Source organism: Neovison vison, chromosome 8, assembly GCF_020171115.1.
Source record: "Neovison vison isolate M4711 chromosome 8, ASM_NN_V1, whole genome shotgun sequence".
Lineage (NCBI taxonomy): Eukaryota > Metazoa > Chordata > Mammalia > Carnivora > Mustelidae > Neogale > Neogale vison.
Genome location: NC_058098.1, coordinates 41,962,336 through 41,990,158, shown reverse-complemented (window position 1 = coordinate 41,990,158; position 27,823 = coordinate 41,962,336).

Below are 27,823 nucleotides of genomic sequence, written 5' to 3'. Positions count from 1 at the left end.
CGCCGGAGGGCGCAGGCGGCGGCGCTCGGGGCCGCCGCCGGAGGCTGCAGGCGATGGCTCGGGGCTGGAGGCTGGAAGCTGCAGGCGGCGGTGCTCGCCGCCGGAGGCTGGAAGCTGCAGGCGGCGGCGCTCGGGGCCGCCGCCAGAGGCTGCAGGCGGCGGCGCTCGGGGCCGCCGCCAGAGGCTGCAGGCGGCGGCGCTCTGGGCCGCCGCCGGAGGCTGCAGGCGGCGGCGCTCGGGGCCGCCGCCGGAGGCTGCAGGCGGCGGCGCTCGGGGCCGCCGCCGGAGGGCGCAGGCGGCGGCGCTCGGGGCCGCCGCCGGAGACTGCAGGCGGCGGCGCTCGGGGCCGCCGCCGGAGGGCGCAGGCGGCGGCGCTCGGGGCCGCCGCCGGAGGGCGCAGGCGGCGGCGCTCGGGGCCGCCGCCGGAGGCTGCAGGCGATGGCTCGGGGCTGGAGGCTGGAAGCTGCAGGCGGCGGTGCTCGCCGCCGGAGGCTGGAAGCTGCAGGCGGCGGTGCTCGCCGCCGGAGGCTGGAAGCTGCAGGCGGCGGCGCTCAGGGCCGCCGCCAGAGGCTGCAGGCGGCGGCGCTCGGGGCCGCCGCCGGAGGGTGCAGGCGGCGGCGCTCGGGGCCGCCGCCGGAGGGTGCAGGCGGCGGCGCTCGGGGCCGCCGCCGGAGGGTGCAGGCGGCGGCGCTCGGGGCCGCCGCCGGAGGCTGCAGGCGGCGGCGCTCGGGGCCGCCGCCGGAGGCTGCAGGCGGCGGCGCTCGGGGCCGCCGCCGGAGGGCGCAGGCGGCGGCGCTCGGGGCCGCCGCCGGAGACTGCAGGCGGCGGCGCTCGGGGCCGCCGCCGGAGGGCGCAGGCGGCGGCGCTCGGGGCCGCCGCCGGAGGGCGCAGGCGGCGGCGCTCGGGGCCGCCGCCGGAGGCTGCAGGCGATGGCTCGGGGCTGGAGGCTGGAAGCTGCAGGCGGCGGTGCTCGCCGCCGGAGGCTGGAAGCTGCAGGCGGCGGCGCTCGGGGCCGCCGCCAGAGGCTGCAGGCGGCGGCGCTCGGGGCCGCCGCCGGAGGCTGCAGGCGGCGGCGCTCGGGGCCGCCGCCGGAGGCTGCAGGCGGCGGCGCTCGGGGCCGCCGCCGGAGGGTGCAGGCGGCGGCTCTCGGGGCCGCCGCCGGAGGGTGCAGGCGGCGGCGCTCGGGGCCGCCGCCGGAGGCTGCAGGCGGCGGCGCTCGGGGCCGCCGCCGGAGGGTGCAGGCGGCGGCGCTCGGGGCCGCCGCCGGACGCTGCAGGCGGCGGCGCTCGGGGCCGCCGCCGGAGGGTGCAGGCGGCGGCGCTCGGGGCCGCCGCCGGAGGGTGCAGGCGGCGGCGCTCGGGGCCGCCGCCGGAGGGTGGAGGCTGGACCGCCAAACGCGGTTATAGCTCTTACAAGAGCTGTTACAGCTCTTCTATACACCGTTGACTCCCCTGCTCTTCTGCGACTTCCACCGCTCTCCGCTCCACTTCACCGCTCTCCGCCGACTTCTCCGCTCTCCGCCGACTTCACCGCTCTCCGCCGACTTCACCGCTCTCCGCCGACTTCACCGCTCTCCGCCGACTTCATCCCTCCTGTAGCAGCCGCTGCTCTCCTGCAGCAGCCCCCGGCCCTCCTGCAGGAGCCCCGGCTCTCCTGCAGGAGCCCGAGGCTCTCCTGCAGGAGCCCCCCCCCTTGGCAGCCTGGCAGAGCAACCTTTATGGGGGTGGTTGAGCCCCGCCCCTACACAGGTGGCCAATTGAATTTCAACCTTCCCAGTGGATATACATACGGCTTACTGATTGGATGTCTCCACGCAGTCTGCCCCACCCTTACATTCAGGGTCCACAAGCAAGTTCCTCTGGGAGGGGCAGACCCTTACAGAAATGAGAGCGGGGCAGAGAAGACCGAACAGAGCAAACATGAGGGGACATACCACAGAGGTGACCCCTGCTTCATAGTAAACCAACTAATTGTACCACCTGGTGGGACTATCTTCCTGGAGGCCATAAGGCCACTGCATCCTAAGACAGCCTGTCCAGAGAGGGAAGAAGCAGGAGGGAGGAGAATTTATCCAGTAGTGATCAACAATCACTGATCAAAGATTTATCCCATGGGGCATTAACCCCCTGAACCAGCAGATGCTGATGTATCTTGAGCCTCAGTGACAACTGAGACTCCAGTTAAAGATAAGAGGCTCACGGGCAGACCCGAGACAAGGCACTGGAGGTAATTCTTGTACAATGTTGGCTGTGGCCATGGGGGCTGTGAGAACTTGCGTCAGGTTGGTCTCCATAAAGAAAGTTCATTGGAACAAGTGGCCAAAAGTCCTGGAGACAAATAAGCTTAAGATGATTCAAAATGAGACTGAGTTCCTGACATACATACATTTTGAAAATCCCTTTTAAGCTTACCGAATGCTATTTTTCCACTTAAACATCTCAGGAGATGGAGATAAGCCTCCAATTTTCAGGGTCTCCTGATAGCCAAGCTTGCTTTTGACTTGGCGGTTATCCGAAACTGTGTCCAAGAGCTCTGGCTACAAAAATCAAGACTGAAGTGCTAGAAGGGCACTTAACAAATCAAAACAGTTGGTAGGAAAAAGTCTTTGTACTATGAAGAGCTGCCCTTTAGCCATTCTGTTTAGATACGTTGGATTTTTTAACCGATAAAATGCTCTCGCACAATGTCTTTCTTTGGGGGGCTGTTTTCATTCAGTGTGCTATTCGATTCTGCAGCCCTGGGAACTCTTAGCATTTTCAGAGGAAGCGTAAAGGCTATTTGTTGCACAATATAACTGACTCATACTCAGTCTCAAACTCCCTGAGAAGAGCCGCAGCTCCTTATACTTCTTGTGCTCCTTCACGGCATCTCCGGTGGGATCACAAACTCCCCATTAATATTCACTGAGTGAGGAACGACCCAAATTCCAGACATGAGGAGAATGTTAAACCAACCACAAAGTAACCATACAATGGAAATTCACACAGCACAGTTGTAAAAAATAATAATAATAATTGGAGCTTCCCTCTAATATAAACATGGGGAGGTGGCAAGAGTTATTTTAAGTGAAATAAGCAAATGGCAGAACATTCTGTACAGAATAATATTTTGATTATACGTGCATGTACACACTTAGAAATCTAGAAGGGAAAGGCACACACTATACTTCTAAAGGCTAGCCCCTTGAGGGATGAGATTGATAGAAGGAGAAAGAATTTTCTTTTCACTTGTATTGCTTGATTTTTCTTCAACAAACCCTTGTTATTTATGTAGCCTAAAAACAACTAAGTAAGGAACGCCTGGGTGGCTCAGTCCGTTAAGCATCCAACTCGGTTTTGGCTCAGATCATGATCTCATGGTCTTGGGATTGAGCCCCACACGGAGCTCCTCACTGAGCATGACACCTGCTTCAGATTCTCTCTCCTTTCGCCTCTGCTCCTCCCCTGGCTCATTCATGTTTTCTCTCTAAAATAAATAAAAATAATATCTTAAAAAAAAGAGAGAACAAATAAAAAAAGAATGCTTTGAAAGAATCACGGATATTTGAGAATGTGGTAGGAAAAAATGATTACTTAGTTTTGACAACAAGTCTGTCAGGGTGCCACTCCTCATTTAATCCTGCCTGGAGAAAAATGCTCGCTTCATCTTTTTAATCCCTGTGAGAACGATTGGAACCTCTGCATTCTCAACTCAACCAAAATAACAGCCCTCTTTCTTGGCTGACTGGTTGGGTCATATTATCATTGTATTTGTACATCTTACTTTCTTCGGCAGAGAGCTCTGTTTACAATTCTAATGGGGAGATGGAAACTTCTTAGCCAACATAGGTCACTTGGCTGTGCATAGTCAGCATGATTTTTTGCTTTTTCTCATCCTCAGATTTTTGCTGTTTAAGTCGGCTCCAAATGGAAATATTTTTGTATGCTGCAAACACATAAACAATAATATAGGAATCAGATGTTCTGACATCAATGGCCTCGACCCCCTAATGCATCCACATATAGCAAAGTATGATACATATCTACGTAAAGTCCTGGGAAATGAGGGAGAGGCTATTTCAGGCTGTTTATTTCTTGGATCTTTTTATGATGTTCCCCCACCCCCACCCCATGATACTTAGAGAATTACGAAGAAGAGGTAGAGGCATGACTTTCCCCAGAAAGGGTAGAGAAGTGTGAGGGAACAGCTGCTTTCTGGGTGTGCATGGACAGTCTTTATACTCAGCCCCTCCGACATTTCCTAAACGCTGCCAGAAAATCTTCATCATCCCAGGATGATGGGGTCTCATCTATTCATCCTTCATTCCTCCTTATTCATTCACCTCTTGTACACACTCCTTCAACCCCACAACCTTCACACTCAGGTCACGAAGGACATGCAATAAGCAAATGTGTTAGAACGGCAGACATTTTCTTCCGGCATCAGAGAATCCTTTGGAAATATTTAGGGAATTGAAAATGTCAAGGAAGCTTCACATGGAAAGAGGATAAAGACCAAAGACAGCTCTCTGAAATTTTAGCAGAATGCCAAAGTACCTCAGGTCTGAGTTAGGAGGAACATTTTGTTACACAAAAAAAACAGCTAAACAATAAGGAGCCCGTAAAAGTTCCCAAGCAAAAAAAGTCAATGAGAATTTGAAAATACAAATAGTCATCAGGATAAAACCACTATTTCCCCAGATTTTTGACATGCATTTGCTTTTCTAAAGGAAAAAAAAAAAAATTGCAAGGAATGCAGCCATAACCCATGAGCTTTTATGTGGAGCAGACCTATGAACTAAAAGGCAAAAAAACAAAAAAAAAAAAAAGGAAAAAAACTGGAATCTTTGTTTTTTCACTGTCTTCTGAATGAGATTTAACATTTATTTCTATTATGAATTTAGGCAACAATTTAGCCATCCAATTAGAATCCACGACTTTGGGACATCTGAGTGGCTCAGTTTCTTAAGCATCTGTCTTTGGCTCAGGTCATGATCCCAGGGTCCTGGGATGGAGCCCCGCATCTGGTTTCCAGGTCCCTGCTCAGTGGGGAGCCTGCTTCTCCCTCTGCCCTACCCCCTTGCTTGTGTACTCTCTCTCTGAAAGAAATAAACAAAATCTTTTAAAAAAAATCTATGCCTTTGGTATCAATAGAAATAATAAATATTTTTATACAATATGAAAGCTGTTCCAGAGCTCTAGAAATATTGTTTAGATTTATATTCACCATTATTCAAAATTACAATAGTTAATCCTTTGTATATATGACATTTTGTTCATATATATGAATATCTTCTTTATCCATTTATCTATTGATGGCTTCCATAATTTGGCTATTGTAAATAATGCTGCAATAAACATAAGGGTGCTTATATCCTTTTGAAGGTAAATACTCTCTTAGGTAAATAGTCAGTAGTGCAATTACTGGATCTCAGGGTAGTTCCATTTTTAACTTTTTAAGGACCCTCCATACTGTTTTTCAGAGTGGTTGCACCAGTTTGTATTCCCACCAACAGTGCAAAAGAGTTCATATTTCTCCATATCCTTGCCAACGATTACAGATTCGTGTTTTTGATTTTAGCCATTCTGACAGGTATGAGATAATATCTTATTGTGGTTTTGATGTTATAATATATATAAAAGGTTATATAATTATATAGATTATGTAAAATATAAATGAAATTAATAATATAAGTACAAATAGAAATAAAATAGAAATAAATAAAATATATATTAAAATGTTATAATATTCTGATACTGTATTTCAATATAATTGGTTTCCTTTGTAATTCTATGTATTTTATTTTATGCCTCTGAAAATCCTATTCTGAGAAGGAATCTACAAGTTTCAACCAACTGCAAATGCATAAGAGAGCCAGCTGGGACCAGAAGAACCACCTGCCCAGCCATGGGACAGTCATCTAAATGAAATGGGTAGTTTTGAGTCCCACTTTTGGAATGCTCTGTTATATAGCAATAAGTATCTGATATTTATTTATAATATATATCATATATATTTGTAATAAAATATATTTATAATGTATATATTTACATATATATATATATCTCCCTCTTATGTATTCAACATTTTTCCCTAAAGCAACTTTTTCATTTAAATAAATTTATTTTTAAAAGTCTTTTCAAATAGAAAAAAAAAAAACTTGGCACAAATAGAAGCAAACCAAAAACAAATACAAGGAAACCATTAAACAATGTTACTAAATTTTAGCCAGCTATGTTGTCCTGGAAGGTTCTTTATCAAAAACAGGAAGAGAGAGAGAGAAGTGCTAGGTGGGCATTGAAGACACACCACCTCCAAAGCAAGACCTTCAGCTTGGTGACGGTGGAAGGACCAAAGGAGAAGTGTGTGATTCAGCGTTGCTTAATCCTTGCCCCTGTTTTTCTTATAACCAAGACTCTCAGTGGGTGTTCTTAGCCCACATGTCGAGCAGCACTGGTCAGAACAGCATAGTCTGACTGGACTTACGGGAAAGATGGAATCTTGGTTTAAATGGGTGCTCTAGGGGGCCTTGAGTGACATAGTCAGTTCGGCAGGTGACTCTTGGTTTCAACTGGGTTTGTGATCTCAGGGTCATAGGATTGAGACTTGCCTGGGGCATCTGAAAGACTCTCTCTCACACACTTCCTCTGCTCACCCCCTACACACACACTCTCTCTCTCTCTCTGTAAAACAAGCAAACAAATCTTTTAAAAAAAAAATAGGTGCTCTATCTCCTGATACTGGAATGAAATGGCACAAACTTGAGGGTGTCTCAGCCACACGGCAGACACTGCACCAGGACCGCAGCTGTGAGGAGGCCAGGGTGTCACAGACCAGTTCTTCATATGGACAAGAAAACCGAGGCCCCATAAAATTAGAAGCTTGGTCATATGGTGAGTCAGAGGCAAAGCCTCCGATAATATGAAAATAAATTTGCATAATTTCACTCCTGCCACCAGAGGACAGAAAACACAGTCCTCATATTCTATAGATGTCCAGATTTCATCTGCTAAATTAAGGAGCTAAGAGAAAAGGCACAGAATCCCTCCCAATTTTAGCTTTCTTTGAACCCATGAGTTTTGTTTTGTTTTAAGATTTATTTATTTATTGGACAGAGAGAGAGAAAGAGAGAGTGAGGGGAGGGGCGGAGGGAGAGAGAGTCTTCAAGCAGATTCCCTACTGAACACAGAGCCCATGCAGAGCTCGGATCTCATGACCCTGAGATCACAACTTGTGCCAAAACCAAGAGTCAGATGCTCAGCCACCCCTTTATGAACCCCTGAGTTTAGATGTCATAGCAAAGGACCCAAAGAATCCACTAAGGAATAATAAAGAAGAGGTGAGTAATTAAATAATATTGACTCACACTCTGAAGACCACTATTCCTGTTCCACTCTCTTTGGTCCCTCTGCTTGCTCAAGATGAAGGGTTTTGTATGAAGCCTGGCATATGTACCCAAAAATATTGCCTATAATGAATACTGATAACATTAATAATGACAATAGTAATAATAATAAATAGCTGAGCAGTTGAGACCATGGGCTCTAGATTTGAATTTTGTCTCTCTGTACATCCTGAATTTCCTACCTCATAACAAACCTGTTTCTCTGTGTCTTAATTTCTTCATCTGTAAAACAGGCATAAAAAGTATTTGCAATATACTTTGTTCATTAAAAGAGATGATACACGGGGCGCCTGGGTGGCTCAGTGGGTTAAAGCCTCTGCCTTTGGCTCAGGGTCCTGGGATCGAGCCCCACGTTGGGCTCTCTGCTCAGTGGGGAGCCTGCTTCCTCCTCTCTCTCTACCTGCCTCTCTGCCTACTTGTAATCTCTGTCTGTCAAATAAATAAAATCTTAAAAAAAAAAAAGAGATGATACACAAGAAGTTTTTAGAACTCTGCTTGGTCCATAGTAGTATATTACATAGTAATTCTATTACATATTAAGTATATAAAATACTTGACAAATTAGTTGATGATGGCCACAATGACAACAATGAGGAGGAGGAGGATATCTGTTTCTTAGCAAACCATTGTTAGAGCAGAGACTCTGAAATAAGCTCTCCTTTCTAAAATTCTCACTATGCCTTTATGTGTCAAAGGTAGACCTTGGCATCATCTTTTGGATTCACAAGACGATTGCTCTCCAGGGACAGGCATTCAGAGAAAATGTGCTTTTTGCTGGTGGTGTTGATTATCTTTAGTGTGAGACATCATTGTAATCCATGCTGACCTATATGATCTGTCAGTGCAAAGAAGAGCATACACATATTTTTGCTTTAAGATTCTTCTTACCCTCCCCACACTCCCTTCCTTGCTACTCTGCTCCTTTCTCCTCGTTACCATATGCTGGATCCCTCTATGAAAATATGCAATATAACTTCATTCTGTTTCCAAGATCAACTCTGGCATTTGAACAAGGTTCATATGTGGCATTCTATTTTGGTAAAAATCATTTTATGAAAACAGCATTACAACAAAGTGAGGCCAAAATGAACTTGTTCTCTCTCACATCACACGGGCACAGTGTGACGTCTGTTTATCCTACTTATGGGCTTAAGTATTCAAAACCCATGATCCATGGGTTTTTTCTGTTTTGTTTTGTTTTTTTGGTTTTTGGTTTTCTTCCCTCTCTCTTCTGCTTTAGACAGCATCACAACTTTAGCTTGTTGCCAAGTCTGGCTTAAATTAAACCTAGACGTGCAAAGGGATGGCACCATCTCTTTAGGTCCTTGTGTGAGACTAGGGAGGTTAATGAGTTGCTATGGTGATCAATTTTAGCAATGAAATTGAATAATGGTAGAGGGAACAGGTTTTAGAGTCAGATTCAAGTTCAAACTCACATTCTGTATCTCATTATATATTTGACTGACTTGGAGCAATTTATTTGACCTTTCCCAGTACACGTTCTCATGGGTAAAATGAGCTTAATAATACCTACCTTGGAGAGTTATTATCTTGATTAATTCTCATAACATCCTTCTGATGTAGGTATTATTAGCACCATTTTATAGATAAGTTATATAACTTGCCCAAAGTCACGCAGCCAGTCAATAGCAGAACCAGGAGGTCCAGCTTGTGGTTTCTGGGGATTAATTGGGGTTGGCTAGGTGTGTTTCATTAGGGTCTCTCGTGCAGTTGTAGCTGGACAGTGGTGGGGCTAGAGGCTTCTCGAAGGCTTCCTTATTCTCCCAGTGGCTGCTGCTGGCTTTTGGCAGGAACCTCGGTTTGGCACTATCAGCTAGAACTCTTATACATAGTTCTATCATGTGACACAGGCTTCCTCACAAAATGGTGGCAAGGCTCCCAGAGCCAGCATCCCAAAAGAGGTTGGATGTAGGCTGTATTACCTTCTATGGTAGAGTCTCAAAGTTTAGGCAGTCTCACTTTCTATTCATTGTAAGCAACTCCCTAAAGGTGGTCTCTATTCAGACCGACTAATGTCCTATAGGCAAGATGGCGGTTGGTTAATGTCTTCCAAGTGCTGATGAGAAATAATTGAATCTTAAACTCATTTACTTTGCTAAACTAACATTGAATCAGTATATTTTCTAAATGGATCCAAGGTAAGATGTTTGAAACTGATCGGGGAATTTATTTAGTAAAAAACTAAGGTCACTTAGTTTATAGAATTTCTTGTTCGCAGGTTTTGTCCCTGGATATGGCACGTGATTTCTTCATCAACACTGAATAGTAGTAAACAAAGAGAGTGAAGAGAGAAAATATAATAAAGATAAAAGCGGAAAATAATAAGATAGTCTGATGGTTAATTTTATGTGTCAACTTGATGGACTTTACGGATCCCCGGGTAGCAGTAGATAGAACATTATTTCTCCTTGTATCTGAGAGTGTTTCCAGAAGTGGTTCACATTTGAATCAGTAGACTAGTGAAGGGATCCACCCTTACCAATATGGACAGCATCATCCAGCCCAAATCAGGCCTGGATAGAACACAAAGGCAGAGGAAGGGTGATTTTGCTCCCTGCTTGAACTAGAACATCCATCATCTCCTGCCCTTAGACCTTGGCTCTTCTGGTTCTTGGGCCTTTGGATGCAGACTGAATCATACCAATAATTTTCCTAGGTTACCAGTTTGTAGATGGCAGATCATGGGACTTCTCAGCCTCCATGAGCTAGTGAACAAATTTCTGTAATAAATCTATCTGTATCTATCCATATATCTCTCTGTCTGCATATTGTATATATTTTCTCTGGAAAACTCTGATGAACACAAATGCAAAACAAAACAAAAATGCAGTAGAATTGATTAAGATCATTAAATATGTATATTTTGAAGACTCATAAAATAGATGAATCTTTGGCAAAGATGATCAATGCAGAGAGGGAGACAAGCCCATGGAAAGGGACATAATTAACAAATATAGATGATTCTTTTAAAAAGTGAGGGACTACTGCATACGAATTTATACAAATCACTGCTATAACATCAATACAGTAGAAAATATGAATCATCAAAATTGGCAGGAAAAATTAGAAAATCTCAGTAGATCAGTAATCATATAAGAAAATGTCACAATAGTCAAAGATATAATTCTCCAAAAGACAATAGACTCAAGAGTATTCCACTAAACATTTTTTTTAAAGATTTTATTTATTTATTTGACAAAGAAAGACAGAGAGAGAGGGAACATAAGCGGGGGGTGGGGGGGTGGGAGAAGAAGAAGCAGATTCCCTGCTGAGCAGAGAGCCTGATGTGGGGCTTGATCCCAGGACCCTGGGATCATGACCTGAGCTGAAGGCAGATGCTTAACAACTGAGCCACCCAGGCACCCTTCCACTAAAACTTTAAGAGTAGACAATTCCCATCTTTAAGTACATTATTTCAGAGCATCTACCCAACTAATTTTGTAAGACAACAGCAACTTTTAATGCATAAACCAGAAAACAACTGCAATGGAGGAGAAAAAACATATATCACTCTCCCTTATGAATATAGATAGAAAAAATTCTGTATAAATATCAGCATATTTAAACATAATAAGCCAGCCAGAGAAAGACAAATAACACGATTTCACTCATCTGGGAAATTTAAGAAACAAAACAAACAAACAAAGGAAAACAGAGAGACAAACCAAAAACCGGACTCTTAACTATAGAGAACAAACTGATGGTTATTACCAGAAGGGAGGTGGGGGTGGTAAGATGGAGGAAACTGGTGAAGGGAATTAAAAGTACACTTACCTTGAATCAGCACTGTGTGATACATGGAATTGTTAATTCACTCTATTGTACACCTCAAGCTAATATAACACCGTAAGTTAACTACATTGGAATTAAAATTTAATTTAACTATCATCATACTGAATATATATTAAAACAATGATTGTAACAAAGTAAGATTTGTTACTTTGTTAAAAAAAAAATAAGAATTTTTCAACAAGAGCACCTGGGTGGTTCAGTTGGTTAAGTGTCTCCCTTTAGCTCAGGTCATGATCCCAGATTCCTGGGATTGAGTCCCACATTGGGAGTCTGCTTCTCCCTCTACCTCCCCTCTGCTTGTGATCTCTGTCTTGGATAAATATATAAAATAAAAAAAAAAGAATTCTTCAATATGAGAAAATATTAATATAAATAACTTCATTAACAGATAAAAGAAGAAAAATAGATAACAATGACCACAGAAAAATATTAGAAAAAATTAATTCTTCATAAACCAAAAAGAGAAGGATTTTTAACAGAGCATTTCAACAAATACCTCACTAAACGGTGAAAGATCACGAACAATTCCATTAAAACAGAAACAAGGAAAAGATGCCAGCTGTCACTCCTACTCTTCAAAATTGTCCTTGAAGATTCAAACTTCATTATTTTAAAGGGGAAGGAGAGACGATCCATTATTACTCTTAGTTATATGCTAATCAACTTAGAAAATTCAATCAAATCCACTATCACCTATTTGAAATTTTAAGAAAATTCACCAGGGTGTTAAGAAATAGGATTGGCACACTAAAACGAAGTGCCTTTCTCTAGAACAATTATGATACTGTGCGCGTGAAATTCTCATCCCTTGGGCTGGCTTCTGTCGGAAGTCAGTCCTGCAGGAAGACCTTCCTTGTCCTCCTATTCCAGAAGTCCTGGCTCTTCCAGCCACTCTGGGTCCTAGCACCTTACTCCACTCTCAGCACCCACCACACCTTCAGTCATTTGTCATTCATTTCTTAGTTTCTTTCCCATCTCCTTCCACTAGAAAGTAGGCACTTCAAGCCCACCACCGACTTCAGGTCCCACAGAGATGAATGAATGAGAGGCGATGAGCTTGCATGGGTCTGACATTGAATGCACAGTTTTCCCACCATATCAAGTTGCCTCCAGATTTGATCTGCAAACTTTCCCTTTGCCATCCACTGCAGCTACGAGCATCAGCAACGAAAATGGTTTATGAATCAGGGGAATATGAGTCAAAAGGCACCATGTAGCCTTACTATATCGTTTTTGAATGCTCCTGGGTCCTGGGGGCAAAACTCAGAGTGCAGGAATTGAATCCTTAGCAGAACTGGCAATACTGAACGAGCTGTGATCTTTCCAGTCACGGTGAACACGTTATCCCCGTACTGAAGGTTCAGTTATGGGATTCAGGTCTTCCTGCTACATTAGTTCGCCGAAGGATAGATAAACCAAGGCTTTCTACAGGAAGAACACCTTTGGTGCAGCTCAGCTTAATGACCCAAGCTCCATTAAGAGACACAAAGGACCTCCAGGACCCAGTCTGCCCCACGAGGTATGGTTTCTCCTCACCACACTGTGTGCCCAGGCTTTATCACCTCTGACTTCAGACGGCCTCACTCCCTTTCCTCCTCTCCTACTTGTTCCCTGTGGGTGACTCCCATATTCTCTGTCCTTCCTGCAGGCCCGCCCTCCCTCACTTGCCTGTTCTATCTCCCTCCTTCCCTTAGCTTTGCTGAGCTTCCCACCCCTGCACCAGATCTGCCAGCCGTCACTGTCTTGTTGTTGGTTGTTGGTCCTTCCAATGGGAGGGACCAGCCCCCCGTTTCCCCTCCCTTCACTGAGTGTATGAAGCTGCAACAACCACCCAGGCAAGATTTTATTTGATGTTTTGTTCTTGGCGTTTTGAATGCATTTATGGGAGTGGTGGTTGGGGGGGTGAGATTTTATGGGCTTCTCTGACTCCTGCAGAAATAATCTTCCAGCCCGGCAAGTGATTGATATTTCTTTCCTCTCTGAAATCTGTCGCATAGAAGCCTTAAAAATAAATTGGTGTCGTGGTGCCGGGTATTTGATAGGCTCACGAAGTGCCATGTTCCGTGTTTATTTACTTTTCACAGGAGCCTCGTAAATATGATTTACACTTCTTATTTCATAGGTAAGGAAATGTACCAGGAGAGATTAAGCAACCTGTCTGTGATGTTTGGCTCTAAATCTCTCTCTTTCTCCAGATCATGTAAGAATATGTAATGTAAATTCATAACACCAGCCTCCTGGCTCCCGGCCCCTCTCCCCCCACACCCTTACACTCCAGCCACAGAACCCCAGTTTGGCACTATCCCAGGCCCCAAGTCCTCATTAATAAGCCACATTTCAGATGAGAATCACGCAGCAGTTTCTCTTGCATATCAAAAGGGAAGTTCAAATAGCCAAGTGGAATACAAATGACCAAGGCGGCCTTTTAGTTATCAGATGGAAGTTTTTACAATGCATTTTCCAAAATTTTTAATTTTGAAGCATTTCAATCATGCAGACCACCTCTACTCTGTGTGACATGTGTGAGTGCCCAAACACACACACACACACACACACAAACACACACACATACACACGCACCCTACACACCACTACAAGTCAGAGGTAAACACTGTCTGGAAAATAGAATGTATACTTCCTAGGTCTTTGGGCTTTCACATCCATACACATACACACAAGCAAGACGTTTATAAAAATGTGTCTATTTATATATGTGTGTGTGTGTGTATATATATATGCATAAGCATTATACCATATTATTTCATGCCTCAAATTTTATATACGTGGTATCACACTGTATCTACATGTCCTATTTCAGCTTTCTTTGGCTTCTTGCACAAATTATCTTTGGAGATATACCTTTATTGAACATAGAGATGTATGTATTTATTCATATTTATTCTTACATAGTGATAATTGCCGTTTTTAAGTGTTCTCTGAGTAGCAGGTTTTATTTAAGCATTTTGTGCATAACTTCTCATATAAACCTCACAACAATGCAATGCGGGGACATTAATACCTACATATTCCAGGTGAAGAACCTGGCTGGGGGTGGACAGTTCAGGAGACCCCATGGGATACCTACCACGCTAATAACTGCCTCATTAGCAGTCTGAGTCCAGAACCTAAGATCCTAGCCTCTAGGCCATTCTGCCCATTTCACAGATTTGCTGCCCAGTCTCCTGGATGGAGACACATAGACATTTAGGAACACTTTCAGAGGAAGGAGAAAACACTTATTAATGGTCTCTCCCCTCTCGGCCGCCCTTCTCTGCACAGACCTAGCAGACAAGAGTTCCTCTGGAATGAGAACCCAGGGGCTGTCTAAAACTTTAAAACAAGTGTTGAAAGGGGACAGCCATTCTCAGCTTCAGAGGTGTTTTAGTGGATTTTTTTTTTCTTTTAATTTGGAGTCACAGGCAAGAGGGAGGCTGGGACCAGAGGGTACAAAAGGAGTCAGGAAAAATGGGGCCCTGCTCTCTGGGGATGAGAGGGAGACAGCTAGGTATACTTTGATAATGAGGTTTCTAGAACAACCAGAGCTGCATGAAGAAGGGGCATCCTAGGGAGAGGGCAGGGGTGGGGGAGGGAGAATTCCTGTTTAATAAGTATTGAGTTTCTATCTTGCAAGATAAAAAGGTTCTAGAGATCTGTGGCACCACAATGTGAATGTGCTTAACACTAAGGTCAGTACACTTGACAATGGTTAGGATGGCACATTTCATGTGATGTGTTTTTTACCACAATAAAAAGTAAATCAATGTAAAAAAAAAAAAAAAAAAAAGGAGGGGATGTGATAGGCCTGAGGCTAGAGGCCTTAGAGGACAAAATGGAGGTGGGAGAATAGGGTCCAGTAGCCGGCTGTCCATTTCTGGCATCTGTCTCTGCTGTCTCGGGGTCCTTGCCGGAGACATGAGCCACTCCCTGAGCTCAAGGCTGTATCAGCTCACCCTGTCACATCAGCAACATGCCCCACCCCTTGTCATACACGCAGAGACAACTTTGATGAACACCAATGAGTTTCCACAGTGTCTTAGCAATCTTTGGCTGCAGGTGAAAGTGTGTAAAGAAGTTCAATGCCAAAGTTAAATGATGAACTCTTGGAAACCAAGGGCACACCAAACAGCCTATGCAGTTCTGTGGACCAAATCACAGCTGGACTTGAGGAAAGGTGGAGCCAGCAGCTTGAAGCATCCCTGCCTTTCTCTGTAGTCTTGAAGTTGCCTCCCATTGAAACGAGAGCTTTCTCCTACATGGGGTTCATCACAGGACTCTCTTCTTGAGCCCAGCTGATACATGTAATTAAGTGTATTCATACATACAAAACACTCAGCATAGGGCTACGTACAGAGTAAGCACTCAAGAGATGTTTGCCCTTAGTATTGTTATAATAATAATTATTATTGGGGTGCCTGGCTGGCTCAGTCGGTTAAGCGTCTGCCTTCAGCTGAGGTCATGATCCCAGGGTCCTGGGATAAAGTCTCACCTCAGCTCCAGCTCAGAGGGAAGCCTGCTTCTCAGCCTCTCCCTTTGCCCTTGCCCACCCTGCTTGTGTCCTTTTTCCCCCTTGAATAAATAAATAAAATCTTTAAAATAATAATTGCTATTATCATTATCATGACTAATTCTGGACTATATTTTATATTTGCATCTTATTTATGTGTTTACTTATATCTACCCATCCCTGCCAAACAAGAACTGCTCACAGGGAAAGAAGGAACTCCCTTCTGAGAGCTCAGAGCTAGGACAGAGCCTCGCCCAGACTAGGTATTCGGCTTCAGAGATTAAAATGAGACTGTCCCATTTCTCCTGGTCCCAAATCCACAAATCCCAGAAAAGGACTGGCCCCGCCTTGTCAGGTGCCCATCCTTAAGCCAATCAGCTGAGGACAGAAGGACATATGTATGCTGGGCAAAATGGTGCCTCTCATTAGCTGCGATGAGCAAAGGGAGAGGTGCCCAAGCCAGATAATCCCACTGATGTCCCCTAGAACTCATGAGGACCCTCTCCAAACACCAAATTAGAAGCTGATAATTTATCTACAGTAGCCGTTCTAGAATGATCAAGAGTCTCAGAATAGCTGTACTAACCTCCTAATCTCAAATTTGAGCTATCCCTTGTGCCCTTTGTCAAGCCGTGTTATATGGTTTTGGCAGACAAAAAGGAATATATGGAGGAATGAATGTGAAGAAATTTCCAAGTATTAAAAAATGAGGATGATGCCAATGTGTCCGTGGGCCTGTTCAGAAAATGATTACTTTGAATCTAATTCTAATTCATTAATACACAGTGAAAACCCTACCTGAGGCAGACTCAGAGCTGTTCTGCAAGCCAGGATCTGGGAGATCTCAGCACCTCAGTGGCCTGGCATCCCCCACCTCTGTCCTTGTTGCTTCCTGTCACCCACCTCCCCCATGGGTTTGGGATGGCTTTCAGGGATGGTTCCGAGTCTCATTTCTCTATATATCCTCCCTCATACTTGTGCAGGATGCTTTGAGGTAGTCACTAAGTAAACAGCTGGCTAAGTCATAAATGAAGGAAGGTATGGACATTGCTTAATCACCACCAAGTGGCCAGTCCCACCTGGAGGAGGATCAGAGTCCCTTGGTAGTTGGACTGCACTACCCCTAAGACAAGAAGACACCCCCTCATCCCCACCACAGCCCCCCTACCTGTATGGGGTAACTTGAAAACTCCTCACAAGAGAAATCTTCTGGGCGCTTTGATAGAAAATATTCTCAGCAGGGGTCCCTGAGTGGCTCAGTCGGTTGAATGTCGGTCAGACTCTTGGATTTCTGTTGGAGTCATGATCTCGGGGTCATGGAGTCGAGCCCTGTGCCAGGCTCTGCACTCAGCATAGAGTCTGCTTGGGATTCTCTCCTTCTGCTCCTTCCCCTGCTTGCTCTCTCTCTCAAATAATAGATAAATAAAATCTTTAAAGAAAATATTCTCAACAAACTAGCCAGAATATCATGTCTGCCCCCTTTATCTCCCTTTGAAGATGGACTTGAAGGTGGAAGAGCTAAGCATTCCCCAGCTTCCTTGTAGTATCACTGGGGAACTGTGGGGAGATACACGTTCCTGAGCCTTCCCCCAGACCTATTCAATCCAAACATCAGGCAGGGACCCGGCCAGGGTGGGGTTTCTCAGCAGCTCCGTGGGTCACTCCATTTCACGATGAAAGTTCAGAAGTAGCCTGAGACCAGGAATCAAGGTTTGTGTTCAAGTGCAGCTCTGTCCCTTGCCTTATCTCCCAACTCATAAAATGAAGGGTTGGATAAGCCAGCTCAAATGTCCTTCTGGTACCAGGCACAGACCTTCCAGGATGAACAGCAGGAAATTTTACTCTTGCTTAAAGATCCCAAATCCCCCCATGAGGCAGACAGAGAAAAAGGCACTAAATTAAGTGCTGTCACAATAGAAATTCAGCTATGGAGTCTTCAGGAGCCATATATCATTTTTTAAATTAAGGTATAATTGAACACATCACATTATATTAGGTATATAACACCATGGTTTGATATACATATGAATTGCAAAATGATCACCACAGTAATTTTAGTTAACATTTTTTTCTTGTTTTTGTTTGTTTATTTTTTACATTTTTTTTTTTCTTGTGATGAGAACTTTAAAAAGCTTCTCTCTGGACAGTTTTCAAGTACATGATAACCAAGTCATACCAAGTCATAACCAAGTCATAACCAAGCCATACATTGTATCCCTAGGATTTGTTTATCTTGTAACTAAAGCTTTGTACCTTTCCACAGTCTTCACCTGTTTTGCCCACCTCTCCCTCCTGTCTCTGCAACTACACACCTATTCTCTGTATCTGTGAGTGGAGATCATTTTCATGTACCCCAACATGGGCTGCTTAAGTGACGGGAGCCCACAGATACTGTAATCTCTGTGGGCTGCTCCGAGTCCTAGAAGGCCCACCCAGAGGCTGTCCAGGGACTGTCTGGTGTTTTGCAGTGTCCCTTTCTTGCCTTTCTTGCTTTTCTTCTCTTTCTTCCTTCCCTTTTTCCTTCCTTCTTTTCTTTCTCCAATCTTCTTGCTCACCCCATGTGCTGAGGACTTAGCTGCCATGCCTTCGTTCACAGCACACTCTCTTTACCAACAGGGCAAAGCCCTTCTCCTGTTTCACTAAATCCCCTTTGCCTCACCTTCCCAGTCTCATCACCTACACCGCCCCACAAATATTCTAATGCCTTGAGGTCTATCCTTTAAGTTCTTGCATCTTGTAAAATGTATCTTGTTTTTGTGTTTACATAAACGGAGCTGTGCTTTAGAAATCATCCTGGGCAAAACGTATCTTATTTGTAAGTCCCATGTGTGCTGCCCTGGGTTCCTCCGGACCTTGGCCCCCAGAGCAGGGCATTTGCCTTGTCTTTTCTCCACCTCCCCGGGGTTGGGCATGGAACTGTCTCTAGGCAACTCCCCACCCCCTGCCACTGCCACCACAGCCACAGGACCATCCTTCCTGCTTCCTGTGCATCCAGGGAGAATTCCTTTGGGAACTACAGTCCAGACTGGAATTGCTGAGTCATTTCGCTGATACTGACAGATGGCCCTTCAGGCATGCTGTCCTTTTTGCGCACGCGCCAGCCCCGCTTCCTCCTCGATAAAAATCTCTCTCCCACCCTCATAAAGTGCATGAAATTCCACCCACAGAAATCTCTTAAGGTTGTAAAGTCTTTTTAGGTCCTTAAGTGTTCCTCTAAAAAAATTCAGATATCCCTCTGTATGAAATACGGGACGTGTTTTTCTTCTCTTTGGGTTTTCGAATCAATAGCTCATCAAAGGTGCCAAACCCAAGTGCCTGGCACATTCATGGGTGCTCAATACGTTCTGATTTCTTCCCTTTCTCTGAATGCAAGAACTGCTGGGGAAAATAAAAAGAGAGAAACCAAAAAGAAAGGAAGGAAGGGAGGGAGGGAGGTAGGGAGGAGAAGGAAAGGAAAGGAAAGGAAAGGAAAGGAAAGGAAAGGAAAACTTATTTACAACACCTGGGAAAGGAGAGCAATTGAGAGGGATGGTACCTTCTAGAGCACAGCTGCTAGAAGAGAGAGGAGCCTAGAATAGCAAAGTCATCTTCCTTCTCTGGGTTGTTGCCTAGGGCAGATGACACCTGAAAGCTCATCCTTAAACCAGGACATCCTTCAACCTTGCATGGGATGTGAATCCTTGGAGGGCTTGTTGTAACACAGAAGGGGGAGGCTGCCCCCAAAAGTTTCTGATTCAAGAGGTCTTGGTGGGGCGAAGGTTGTGCATTTCTTATAAGTTCCCAGGCCAGGTGGGCGCTGCTGGCCCACGACCACACCGCTCTGCTAAAATAATTTCCTTAGAAATTGTTTACCCTGATAGGACAGACAAAAGATAATTTCAGACCTCCAGAAAGAGTCAGATGCAGACCACAATGACAGAAAGAAGCCACCCAAAGATTCCGTTTGATATATTCTTTTAGGATGAAAGCTTGGCAAATGGATTTTTATTTTTAGAATTTAGGCTGGCTGGGCAGATTCACCCCTGCTACCTTTGTTGAGCCTCAAATCTTGTTCTATGATTATTTTCCTACAGGAATGTTTCCTGACTAGACAACACATGTTTTGAAAACTCTCAGGTGTCAAAATGTCTGCCCTCTCCTCCGACACAACTATCTGGGGATATACGCTGGAGCTTTCAGTCATCCCTACAGCAGGTCGGAGCTGGTGGAACTGCAGGGAATCTCTCTTCCTACCTTCTCAGTTTACAGAAGTGAAGTCATTTGTCCAAACACTGAGAAAGAAGCTCCATGGTATGTAAAAACCTTAGGACTAAAGTCTGGAGCAGACCTGAGTCCCCCATGTACCACTCCTTATTAACCTGAGCACCAGACCCAAGGCGTGAGTCCGTCTCTGCAAACTTCGACTCCTCTTCCACAAAATGAACATCAAATAAAAACCAAACAGATGAAGGATTACTGCAAGGGGAAGGGGAGGCATGGCATGGTGATGGGGAGGGGGAGGACGGTTGCCCTTTGGAGAACTTTGTAGCCCTTAAGACTTACAAGCATCTTGAGGGTTAGGCCAAATGAGTGTTCTCTTTTATAGACAGAAGAGGGAACAAAGCTAAGAAGAACCTGGTTAAGGAAGTGACGTGAAAGAGTTGTGTAATGGGAGATCAGCCCATTTTCCAGGAGGGACCCTTGAGGAAAGGCTAGAAGCCCACATAGTCTGGGGATGGGTCAGAACTCCAGGCTCTGAGGAAATAAGACAGGCGTAATTTGTAATGCAAACAAACATTTGGTTCCAGTTGATCGAGGGGTGCAGGCTGTTCAGCAAATCATGGAGATAATAACTTATGAGTCAGAGAAAAGGAATTTGCAGGACCTGTGTCTGGCCTTGTCATTGGTAAAGAAGGGATGGATCCCTGCAAGTCTTGATAAGTCATGGGGGAGGGGAGGTTCTTTGCAGTAAGTCAATCTGCAGAACACCAAAGAGAGCTTTCTTAACCTTCAGGGGGAATTCAACCTTGTCACTGTCCTACCTCTCACAGAAAGGTAGACAAGAAACTATGGTAAGGGGACTACGTCTGATTTTATTAACCAGTGGAAGGTTTGATAGGGGCGGATCCAAGCAGGAACTTGGTTCTCCTAACTTCCAGCTTGCCAGGATTTCTGCAGTATCACCCTCCTGGGCTCACTTCACACAGGGGATCTCTGCCTCCATCTCTTGTATGGATTGGAGTCTGAGCAAGATTTCAACTGATAAAGTGCTCTAGAACAAAAATGAGAGATACACAGAGAGAGAGAGAGACAGACAGAGACGAGACAGAAAGAGACTGAACATCACTGATGAGCTATGCCAATTTTAAACTCTTTCTTTCCATGATGCTATAAAATCTGGAAGAGAAAATCCTTTTACCCACAGCTAGATGCTGGTATAATCAGGGTGTGGTCAGGTGAGAAACCCAGGAGGTCCAATTTCAGCACCTTCAGGCAGATTTTTCTGGACCGCCAGTGCAACCCAATGCCTTACAAAGTGGAAAAGAAGGGCAAGAGAAGCTGGTTTGCAGGTAGCCCATCCCACTGGTTTGCAGAACCAGGGGTCCCGGATGGTGCTGTCCAAGGTAGGACCATCCACAACTATAAAGCAGCCCCTCTGTCCTGTGGGCCATCTTTGGGGTGCCCTCCTTATCACTTCCTGGTTTCGGGGCCCTGCAGACCACCCTTTGGCGCCTCCTTCATTGTTTTTACCATTTCTTTTTTCCTTCCAACCTCTTTGTTGTTTTCTTTTTCTTTTAAGACTTATTTATCCATCTTAGAGAGAGAGAGCACGCACACACATGTGCTCAAGCTGGGGGAGGGGAAGGGGAGAGAATCATCAAGCTGACTCCCCACTGAGCCCAGAACCCCATGCGGGGCTCAATCTCCCGACCCTGAGATCATGACCCCAGCCAAACTAACAGTCAGACACTCAACGGACTGAGCCACACAGGCACCCCTCTTCTCACCTTTTGAAAGAATTTCTTCCTAGAAAACAAAAGTGCCCTATCCTCAGTTTCTGTCACCCTGGCAGAAACAGGCTTGAAATATTCATGGGTGTCACGGTAAAACAAATCAAGTATATTTACTAGACACCTGAGTCTGGAGACTGAGATATATATCTCTTGTGTTTCTCTTCTTAATTCTACATCTATCACTTCTTCGGTTTCATGATATAACTAGAACACTGAGAATGTGCTGAAAATGTGCGGCCTCTCCCCGAGGCAGCCCTGCGGGAATGCTGAGCTGTATTCCCTGTGGTATATCTTACTGCCAATTGAGGCTAATAAATAAAACTTGTCATTTTCACTCCATAACCCAGAATTACTCAAATATGTCCTTGTCAAAATAACCTATGTTGAACAAGCACTGGTAAAAATTGCCACTTCCCCCCCTTTAATCAAGAAGAATATCTCTTCCTGGAACACTGAAAAGAAGCCATACAATCAGAGCCAACTTAGAGAAGCACTTACCCTCATCTTGGGCAGCTCTGTGTGCTGCTCTCGAGTTCCCACTCCTGAAGCCTGATCGTCTCTCGGTGGTCAGGTCAGAATTCTTATGGTGCTGACTCAAGTCTTGTAAGATCCAGCGCTCAAGGAGAGAAGACGAGGTGACCTTGTTAAAAAGTCACAGATCAAAATAGAAGCTAGAATGAGCTTTTAGTGACACAACCTGGTAATATTTGAGAATATTTAAGACTAAGACTAAGAATATTTGAGAATAATTGGGTAATATTTCATAAAGTCAAGTTGCCAATGCACCATGTTTGTTTTAACTGAGAATCTGAAATGCAGGTACCTCTAATCTTATGGAGTTTGATAGTGAAAATAGAGAACTCTCAAAGTTAAATACATTATATCAGATAACATGACTTCAATACAAAGTGGACAAGGTATTATAAATTAAAAAATCTATATGTGTGGGCAGGCTATATAGATCAGCATATAAATATTACACTTCTTGTCCTGATTCCATATACCTAGGTCTGTGTAAAAGGGAATACAGGAAGTTGTCATTTTACGTCTTCATTCACCCTCACCTCCCACCTATGCTACTATCGAAGAAAAACACAAATAAAAACCCGAGCAGATTCAAAAACATGGATTTTGTTACATGTTGTTTATTTGACAAGCAATGGCTAGAAGCATGGTAAGGAAATGGAAAAATGACATAGGGATGGGAGAAAAGTTAATGAGTAGAACAATAATGAGCAGGTTACCATTATGGGCAATGGATCAGAATTCTGAGAGATATTCTGAGAGTCTATGTGCAAAACAGACAAAGGAGAGGAGGAAACAGGGAATCTATCTACCAACTCCTAACCTCATGGGAGGGGTCACTTCTTGGGCATTGTCTTTCTGGAGCTTCCTGCTGATTAAAAAACAAAATAAAACAAAACAAACAAACAAAAACAACAGCCAATGGCTCTATGCCCAATACTGATTTAACAGGCATTTTAGAATTATTTGACAAAGATTTTAAAGCAAAGTGTGGTGGCTGATGGCAAGAGGCTCTGCAAGGGACATAGAAGAAGTAGCAGGGCCAGCAGGGGACAGCAGCACCCAGGGCCAGAGCCCACACCCTCGGAGTCTAGGACACAGCAAGAACTTTGTTGCCCGAGGAGAGGCAAGGTGGCAAAGGCGTAGGGGACCCCTTTTCAACTGGCCCCATGAATTTAGCTGGATAGCGACCAAAACATTTTGAACACCCACAAAATCAACCTGAGATGTAAGGATGTATATGTGGATCCCTACAAACAGAAAAGTGACTGTTTTTTACAAGGTAGACTGTGTAGAGTCATGAATCTGCGAGAGATACTGGAAGCTAAACAGAAGGGAGAGAAAGCCTCCATAAGCTGGCTCCTGGAAAGTGGGAGGACACCACAGTGCAAAATCGGAACCCTTAGAAATCTGCTCTAGTGAGAGATATCCCTCTCTGAAAGGAGGTCTGGAAATGTAAAGGCAGAATTGTAGGCTGGGCATTGTGGTCTCCAGATCCAAAGCATCACAGACTGAATGGGAGTGTCTGAATCTGTAGGGGGCCTGAGTTGTGGAGCCAGGAAGCAGGTTGGGTGTCTCAGCTCAGATCACCATAAACTGGGAGACAAGCCGGTCGATAATTGATCTTTAGCAGACTGAGAAAGTCTGGAACCTACACCCAACCAGGCAAAAAGCCACAGGGTGGTAGCAACCTGGAAAGGACACTGGAGTGGCACGCAGACCTGATCCAGGAGCTTCAGACATGCATGCAGGCCCACAGCCAGGCACAGCGTTAGAGTCACAAAGGGCAGTGGCGATCCTGGACCCCTGGGACTACCTCTGAGAAAGTTGCTGTAGTCACACACCTCAAGGGGCTGCAGTTTTTGGCAGTGCATACAGAAGTGGAGATTGTTTGTCCTGGAAGGTTTATTAAAGAGGCCAGACCAACCAAAGTTGGTGGCATCACAATGCCTGACTTCAAGTTCTATTACAAAGCTGTGATCATCAAAATAGTATGGTACTGGCACAAAAGCAGACACATAGATCAATGGAACAGAATAGAGAGCCTCGAACTGGACCCTCAACTCTTTGGTCAACTAATCTTCAACAAATCAGGAAAGATATCCAATGGGAAAAAAAGCAGTCTGTTCAACAAATGGTGTTGGGAAAATTGGACAGCCACATGCAGAAGAATGAAACTGGATCATTCTCTTACACCAGACACAAAGATAAACTCAAATGGATAAAGATGGGGTGCCTGCATGGCTCAGCCAATTAAGTGGCTACCTTCAGCTCAGATCATGATTCCAGGGTCCTGGGATTGAGCCCACATTGGGCTCCCTGCTCGGTGGAGAGCCTGCTTCTCCCTCTCCCTCTGCCTGCTGCTCCTCTTGCTTGTGCTTTCTGATTTCTCTGTCAAATAAATAAATAAAATCTTTAGAGAGAAAATGGATAAAGACCTCAATGTGAGACAGGAATCCATCAACATTCTAGAGGAGACCATAAGCAGTAACCCCTTCGACATCTGCCACAGAAACTTCTTTAAAAATGTGTCTCTAGGGGTGCCTGGGGGGCTCAGTGGGTTAAAGCATCTGCCTTCTGCTCAGGTCATGATCCCAGGGTCCTGGGATCGAGCCCCACATCAGGCTCCCTACTCACCAGGGAGTCTGCTTCCTCCTCTCTCTCTGCCTGTCTCTCTGCCTACTTGTGATCTCTGTCAAATAAATAAATAAAATCTTTTTTTTTTAAATGCATCTCTAAAGGCAAGGGAAACAAAAGTAAAATTGAACTTTTGAGACTTCATCAAGATAAAAATCCTTTGCACAGCAAAGGAAAGACCCAACAAAGTAAGAGGCAAAGCATGGAATGGGAGAAGATATTCGCAAGATATTTATCTGGTATCCAAGATATATAAAGAACTTCTCGGGGTTACTCGGGTGGCTTAGATGGTTAAGTGTCTACCTTCATTTGGCTCAGGTCAGGATCCCAGGTTCCTGCGGTCAAGTCCCACATCAGGGTCCTTGCTCACTGTGGAGTCTGCTTCTTCCTCTACCTCTGCCTATCCCCGTTCCTATGCACTCTCTCCCTCTTCCTCTCTTTCCCAAAAGAATAAATAAAATCTTAAAAAAAAAAAAGAACTTGTCAAAATCAACACCCAAAAAACAAATAATCCTGTCAAGAAATGGGCAGAAGACATGAACAGACACTCCAAAGAAGACATACAAATGAATAACAGACATGTGAAAAAATATTCAACATCACTAGCCATCAGGGATACACAAATCAAAACCACAATGAGATAGCAACTTACACCAGTCAGAATGGCTAAAATTAACAAGACAGGAAACAACAAGTGTTGGCAAGAATGTGGAGAAAGGGGAACTCTCTTACACTGTTGGTGGGAATGCAAGCTATTACAGCCACTCTGGAAAACAGTATGGAGATTCCTCAAGACATTAAAAATAGAGCTACCCTCTGACCCAGCAATTACATTACTAGGCATTTACTTCAAAGATACAGATGTTGTGAAAAGAAGGGGCACATGCACCCCGTTGTTCATAGAAGCAATGACCACAACAGCCAAACTGTGGAAGGGCTGAGATGTCCTTCAACAGATGAACAAAGATAAAGAAGATAAAGAAGTTGTGGTTTATATATACAATGGAATATTACTCAGCCATCAGAAACATTTGCAGCAACATGGTTGGAATTGGAGAGGATTACCCTAAGTGAAATAAATCAAGCAGAAAAAGACAATTATCATATGGTTTCACTCATATGTGTAATATAAGGAATAACTCGGAAGACCCATAGGGGAAGAGAGGGAAATCTGAATGGGAAGAAATCAGAGAGGGAGACAAACCATGAGAAACTCTGGACTCTGTAAAACAAACTGAAGGTGGGAGCGTATGGTAACGGGGTGATGGGTATTAAGGTCACATGTTGTGATGAGTAGTGGGTATTATATGCAACTATTGCATCACTGAATATTACATCAAAAATTAATGATATTACTATATGTTGGCTAACTGAACGTGATAATAATTTACCAAAAACCTACAGGGAGTATCAGACTTAATGGTGAAAGTCTGAATGCTTTCCATCTAATATCCAAGACAAGGTAAGGGTATTCAGTCTCACCACTCTTATTCACATGATGTTAGAAGCTAGGAAAGGAAATAAAAGCTAGATGGATGGTAAGAAAGATTGGATAGAACCTGTCCCTATTTGTAGATGGTATGATTCTTAACATAGAACATAACAAGGAATTTTAAAAAAAAAACCTCCAAGTAATAATAAGTGAGTGTTCAACAAGTCTTTGGGTTGTAAGATACAATACACAAATAATATTTCTGAACACTAGCCATGAACATGTAGAATCTTGGAAAAAATAGTGAATTGTGTGACACTTTAACTTTCCCTATAACCTAGAGCCCTTTTGCTAATTAAATGTTACCCTTGAAAACCGGAAGTCTCACAATCCTGTTAGCCATGAAGACCTAGAAGCTATCAGATGGGAAAGACAAGGTTAGGAACATCTTAAAAATGACAGAGAATATCACTCTTTGACTTGTCTGCCCTCTACCTGGAAAAGCCTAATTGTCAGGGTTTGTCACCATTTCACCTGATCCAGAGCTCTGATCCAGAACGCAGAAAGTTTTAGACCCAGAACATCCATAAGAAAACGATCAGCAGGGGCGCCTGGGTAGCTTAGTGGGTTAAGCCTCTGCCTTTAGCTCAGGTCATGATCTCAGGGTCCTAGGATCAAGGCCCTCATCAGGCTCTCTGTTCAGCAAGGGAGCCTGCTTCTCTCTCTCTGTTTCTCTGCCTGCCTCTCTGCCTACTTTTGATCTCTATCAAATAAATAAATAAAATCTTAAAAAAAAAAAAAAAGAAAGAAAGAAAAGAAAAGAAAAAACAACCAGCAGGCTCTACCTTGGGCATGGCTGTATGACTTACACAGACCAACTCCCCAGAGAAACTGGTGAAAATTATTTTTAAAAACAAATAGTTAAAGTCTCTGGAAATGATCCTAAGAGCATCCAGCAAAGGAAGTAACACGTACTCAAGAAAATCTACTAAAATATGGTGAGAACAATAAGAACCTGTCCCATTTTAACCAAAACCCACTTCTTCCCTCCCCACTCTGAGATCAGAAACTCCACTCCAGATTGATGCAGTCCCAGAGTCCCTTCTCACCTAAGCTCCCAGAAGGAGGGCTTTCCACCTAAGGAGGGTAAGACATCAGCATTTTCCATCGTGCCTCCAGCTGTTATTGAGGCTACATTCTGGGAGAGTGTAGTTGAGAAGTGACAGCTCCCTGCTTTCACCCAGACCCAGTCAGGATGGAGGCTTCATCTTGGGTATGGTATTATTGGAAATAACAGGACCCCGGTGGCTTTTGCCCTGATTTATAAGACAGGTTTCACGATGGGGGAGACAAGCTAAGGATACCTGAGACCACTGCCTCCTCTCTAATGAGTATTCCTAAAACAAGGGTCTCACTCAGAGAGAAGGACACCATTGTCTACCCTAGTGTCCAGAGCCAGGGATCAGAAATGTTGCCTAGGGGAGAATCAGGGCATCGTAACAGGGAGCTCAGTCTCTTTGGGAACAACTAAGAGT